The sequence below is a fragment of the Mercenaria mercenaria genome, chromosome 5 (genome assembly GCF_021730395.1).
Source record: "Mercenaria mercenaria strain notata chromosome 5, MADL_Memer_1, whole genome shotgun sequence".
In the NCBI taxonomy this organism is placed as follows: domain Eukaryota; kingdom Metazoa; phylum Mollusca; class Bivalvia; order Venerida; family Veneridae; genus Mercenaria; species Mercenaria mercenaria.
The window spans coordinates 65,893,839-65,900,194 of NC_069365.1; positions in this window are offsets into that span (position 1 = coordinate 65,893,839).

Genomic DNA, 6,356 nt, shown 5'->3' on the forward strand with positions numbered 1-6,356 from the left:
TGGATATCCAAAATTTTATGTCCAGATACTCATACACTTTCATACCGGTAAACATTGCCCAATTCTCCAGTATAAAGAATATGTTTGACATATTGTGATGGTGCAAAGACAGTTTAACAGCATTTGACAGTATCTGATATTAAAGTTAACCATGACATTACCTCTTATTAAAATAAGAGAAACGTTCATGAAAAATTGGCATTTAGACACCGCGAGCAGACGTTCTGACAACCTATATTCAATTTCAAAAACTTTTAAGAAAAAGGTAAAGCAAACGTATTTTCTTATCTTTATTTGATTGTTAGTGATTTTATTGATTAGAATTGAATATCTGTTGTCTGGATTTCAATTGTGTTTAACACGGACATTTGCCTCCGTCGGGGAAGCCGGACAAGCCATTTTCACGTGCAAAGAAGGTGACACTACCGCGTTGTTTCATAGATTTGGAATAGGACTAAATATATTACGTTTGCAAGTGCATTTAATTAAGATACATAAGAAGGTTTTTTTCAAGTGTCGAACTACTTGACTACGCATTTTGTATGTTTAAGGCCGAACTTCAATGGCATCATCAGTTTCACAGGCATAGCTTTTAGCACGTGCTCAGCAGCAGGAATGACAGATTGATTGTATTTTAGCTCACCTGAGCAATGCTCCGGTGAGTTTTTCTGGTCACTCGATGTCCGTCAACATTTAGCTTGTGTATGCGATAGAGGCTGTATTTTTCAACTGATCTTCATGAAATTTGGTCAGAATGATTACCATGATGAAATCTAGGCCAAATTTGAAAATGGGTCATCTAGGGTCAAAAACTAGGTCACTAGGTCAAATCAAAGAAAAACCTTGTGTATGCGATAGAGGCTGTATTTTTCAATTAATCTTCATGAATTTTGGTCAGAATGATTGCCCTGATGAAATCTAGGCCGAGTTCGAAAACGGGTCATCTGGGGTCAAAAACTAGGTCACTAGGTCAAATCAAAGAAAAACCTTGTGTATGCGATAGAGGCTGTATTTTTCAAGTAATCTTCATGAAGTTTGGTCAGAATGATAACCTTGATGAAGTCTAGGCCAAGTTTGAAAATGGGTCATCGGGGGGTCAAAAACTAGGTCACTAGGTCAAATTAAAGAAAAACCTTGTGTATGCGATAGAGGCTGTATTTTTCAATTAATCTTCATGAATTTTGGTCAGAATGATAGCCTTGATGAAATCTAGGTCAGCTTAGAATATGCGTCATTTGGGGTCAAAAAGTAGGTCATCAGGTCAAATCAAAGAAAAACCTTGTGTATGCGATAGAGGCTATATTTTTCAATTGATCTTCATGAAATTCAGTCAGAATGATTGCCTTGATAAAATCTTGGTCAAGTTTGAATATGGGTCATCTTGGGTCAAAAATTAGGTCACTACATCAAATCAAAGAAAAACCTTGTGTATGCAATAGAGGCTGTATTTTTCAATTGATCTTTATGAAATTTAATCAGAATTATTGCCTTGATAAAATCAAGGTAGAGTTTGGTTATTGGTCATCTGCGGTCAAAAACTAGGTCAAATCAAAGAAAAACGTTGTGTATGCAAAAGAGGCTATATTTTTCAGTTGATCTTTATGAAATTTGGTCAGAATGATTTCCTTGATGAAATCTAGGTCAAGGTTGAATATGGGTCATCTGGGGTCAAAAACTAGGTCACTAGGTCAAATAAAAGAAATACTTGTGTTTGCTCCAATTTTAATGATACTTGGTCACAATATTTTTTTCTATGCAATCACTAGGTCTGTGTTTACACTGTTATGGTGTGTTTCTCAGGTGAGCGACCTAGGGCCATCTTGGCCCTCTTGTTAGCTCACCTGTCACAAAGTGACAAGGTGAGCTTTTGTGATCGCGCGGTGTCCGTCGTCCGTCCGTGCGACCGTAAACTTTTGCTTGTGACCACTCTAGAGGTCACATTTTTCATGGGATCTTTATGAAAGTTGGTCAGAATGTTCATCTTGATGATATCTAGGTCAGGTTCGAAACTGGGTCACATGCCATCAAAAACGAGGTCAGTAGGTCTAAAAATAGAAAAACCTTGTGACCTCTCTAGAGGCCATATATTTCACAAGATCTTCATGAAAATTGGTCAGAATAATCACCTTGATGATATCTAGGTCAAGTTTGAAACTGGGTCACATGCCATCAAAAACTAGGTCAGTAGGTCTAAAAATAGAAAAACTTTGTGACCTCTATAGAGGCCATATATTTCAAAAGATCTTCATGAAAATTGGTCAGAACATTCAACTTGATGATATCTAGGTAAAGTTCGAAACTGGGTCACGTGCCATCAAAAACTAGGTCAGTAGGTCAAATAATAGAAAAACCTTGTGACCTCTCTAAAGGCCATATTTTTCATGGGATCTGTATGAAAGTTGGTCTGAATGTTCATCTTGATGATTTCTTGGTCAGATTTGAAACTGGATAACGGCAGTCAAAAACTAGGTCAGTAGGTCTAAAAATAGAAAAACTTTGTGACCTCTATAGAGGCCATATATTTCATGAGATCTTCATGAAAATTGGTCATAATGTTCAACCTGATGATATCTAGGTCAGGTTCGAAAGTGGGTCACGTGCCTTCAAAAACTAGGTCAGTAGGTCAAATAATAGAAAAACCTTGTGACCTCTCTAGAGGCCATATTTTTCATGGGATCTGTATGAAAGTTGGTCTGAATGTTCATCTTGATGATTTCTTGGTCAAGTTCGAAAGTGGGTCACGTGCCATCAAAAACTAGGTCAGTAGGTCAAATAATAGAAAAACCTTGTGACCTTTCTAAAGGCCATATTTTTCATGGGATCTATATAAAAATTGGTCTGAATGTTCATCTTGATGATATCTAGATCAGGTTCGAAACAGGGTCATGTGCGGTCAAAAACTAGGTCAGTAGGTCTAAAAATAGAAAAACCTTGTGACCTCTCTAGAGGCCATACTTGTGAATGGATCTCCATAAAAATTGGTCAGAATGTTCACCTTGATGATATCTAGATCAGGTTTGAAACTGGGTCACTTGCCTTAAAAAACTAGGTCAAATAATAAAAAAACCTTGTGACCTCTCTAGAGGCCATACCTTCATGGGATCTGTATGAAAGTTGGTCTGAATGTTCATCTTGATGATATCTAGGATAAATTTGAAACTGTGTCAACTGCGGTCAAAAACTAGGTCAGTAGGTCTAAAATTATTAAAATCTTTTGACCTCTCTAGAGGCCATATTTTTCAATGGATCTTCATGAAAATTGATCTGAATGTTCACCTTGATGATATCTAGGTCAGTTTTGAAACTGGGTCACATGCGGTCTAAAACTAGGCCAGTAGGTATAAAAATAGAAAAACCTTGTGACCTCTCTAGAGGCCATATTTTTCATGAGATCTTCATGAAAATTAGTGAGAATGTTCACCTTGATGATATCTAGGTAAAGTTCAAAACAGGGTCACGTACCTTTGAAAACTAGGTCAATAGGTCAAATAATAGAAAAACCTTGTGACCTCTCTAGAGACCATATTTTTCAACGGATCTTCATGAAAATTGGTCAGAATTTTTATCTTGATAATATCTAGGTCAAGTTCAAAACTGGGTCACATGAGCTCAAAAACTAGGTCACTTTGTCAAATAATAGAAAAACGATGTCATACTCAAAACTGGGTCATATGGGAAGAGGTGAGCGATTCAGGACCATCATGGTCCTCTTGTTTTTACAGATGTTGCTCATTCTTTGAAAGAACTAAATATTTTGAATTTGCAGATACACTGAACAGACAAATATATACTGTCGTGTAGATTTTTTTTACAGGATACAATTGGCCATCAGAAAAAAAATCATGATTTACTATCACATTAGTAAGATTAAAGTTTATGACGTGAAGTTATTTTTTCATATATATATCAAAAAGTTTTATATATAGATCTGCAAGCAATCCAAAGACACAGCAATAAACACTAGAATTAGCAATACAGTGATATTTTAAATCTTGTCAAATTGACCTCTGGTCTCCGGTATTTCCAAATTAAAAAATAAAAAGTGCCCATCCGCCCCATTTTTTCCCAAAATTCGGATGAGAATCTAAACATTTATTTTGTTCGGCCTTACTCCTAATTTTATACCAGATTTTGCTTGTGTATTATATAATTTTTTTATTGATCATCTGAATACAAATTAATTTCATACTTTAGTATTTGGTTAAGCTTGCCTGAAATCAGGATGGAGACTGCAAGTTGCAAGGTCATGACTTCTTCATGATGTTTGTGCCTGAAATCATTTGTCATCCACTTCTGATTTATATAAACATTGCATTTACTTGTGGAGAACAAGCTAGAACTGGCACAGACTTGCAACACTGATTAGGGTAATTGCCTGCTTTTACCCTGTTGAAAAATGGCACTAAACTTGCAACAAATTTTTTTAATCCCCACCACTTGTCACTACAAGTGGTGGGGGTTGTAGGAATTATCTCCGTCTGTCCGCAACAATCGTGTCCGCTCCATATAGCTTAAACCCCTTGAAGGATTTTCATGAAACTGGTCAAATGATCACATGAAGAGTGTGTGCAGAACTTATTATGTCAGCTCAAGGTCAAGGTCACAACTCTAGGTCAAATTCATTATTATCTAAAATATACCTAACAACGTCGATGCTTCCACCCAATACCATCAACCCTTTCACTATCCACAACAGCGGCAGGGGATATAGCTGTCTTCAAACTGCCTTGTTCTAGTTACTGTAATCATGAGTTTGCAATTGGTCTTGCAAGGCTTGAACTTGCTATCCCAAATGTGACAAACAAGTAGCACCTTTCCAATACAATATTTCACGGAAAATATCTTCCCAAATTTTGAAAAGCCTTCTTCGGATACCAATGATTTACTACTCGGGTTCAACTGCATCAGTCAAAATAAATGGTGAGTACTGTCCAATGGAATGAATTGGTTGTGGGTGTTCGAAGATCCCCTAAAGTTTGATGATGCTTTACTCGCATCTAATTCAAAATACAATTTCTGTAAATGTTTACCACAGACTGAAGTACTAGTCAACATCTGAAGCATTAATGGGAGTCATTTCTGTGGTTGTACAGGTCCACAAAATGAAGTATGTCCATTAAGAAGTCTCCTACTGGTAAAAAAGTCACAAGGCCATAAGTGAAGATCAAAGGGGTTTTTTGGCTTTGAAGGATCTTTAAATAATTGCACAAGCATCCACCAAAACCAGACGTGTCTGGTACAAGACGGGTTATAACGGGATGGTAGATGACTCGCATTGTGTTGAAAGTCAAGGTCACAATGACAATGAGACTGAAAACTTTCCAGTTCCTGATGGGTTATAATGGGCATTTGTGTTTTCAAACAACTCGTGTTTTTGCATGGTTGGCTATTAAAATGATGGCACAAGCATTTACTATAACAAGACATGACTGCTAATTCAAAGATCAGTGATACCTTGGTAAAAGAATTTCAAATCATTTTTAGCTCTACTATACAAAGTATAATTATGGAGAGCTATCTTACTCAACCAGGCGTCGGCGTCCTTCCGCGTCCCCACCTTGGTTAAAGTTTTTTTGCACTCTCTTTTTTCATGCCCCCAAAGGGAGGCATATAGTTTTTGAACCGTCTGTCGGTCTGCGAGTCTGTCCGCAATTTTTGTGTCCGGTCCATATCTTTGTCATCGATGGATGGATTTTCAAATAACTTGGCATGAATGTGTACCACAGTAAGAGGACGTGTCGCGCGCAAGACCCAGGACCGTAGCTCAAAGGTCTAGGTCACAGACGTTAAAGGTCATTTTTCATGATAGTGCATTCGTGTTCGGTCCATATCTTTGTCATCGGTGGATGGATTTTCAAATAACTTGGCATGAATGTGTACCACAGTAAGACGACGTGTCGGGCGCAAGACCCAGGTCCGTAGCTCGAAGGTCAAGGTCACACTTAGACGTTAAAGGTCATTTTTCATGATAGTGCATTCGTGTCCGGTCTATATCTTTGTCATCCATGGATGGATTTTCAAATAACTTGGCATGAATGTGTACCACAGTAAGACGACGTGTCGCGCGCAAGACCCAGGTCCGTAGGTCAAAGGTCATAAACTCTAACATTGGCCATAACTATTCATTCAAAGTGCCATCGGGGACATGTGTCATCCTATGGAGACAGCTCTTGTTCTCCTTATCTCTGTAATTACTTGATGGATTTGTTTCAAACATAAAATAGTTATTCCTCATCATCAGCCACATCATATGGCACAAGGGCCATAACTCTCACACCAATATTTCATTAATTATCCACCCTCTTTACTTAGAATTTCAGGTTAAAGTTTTGATGCACTTTCACTCTATCTTAATT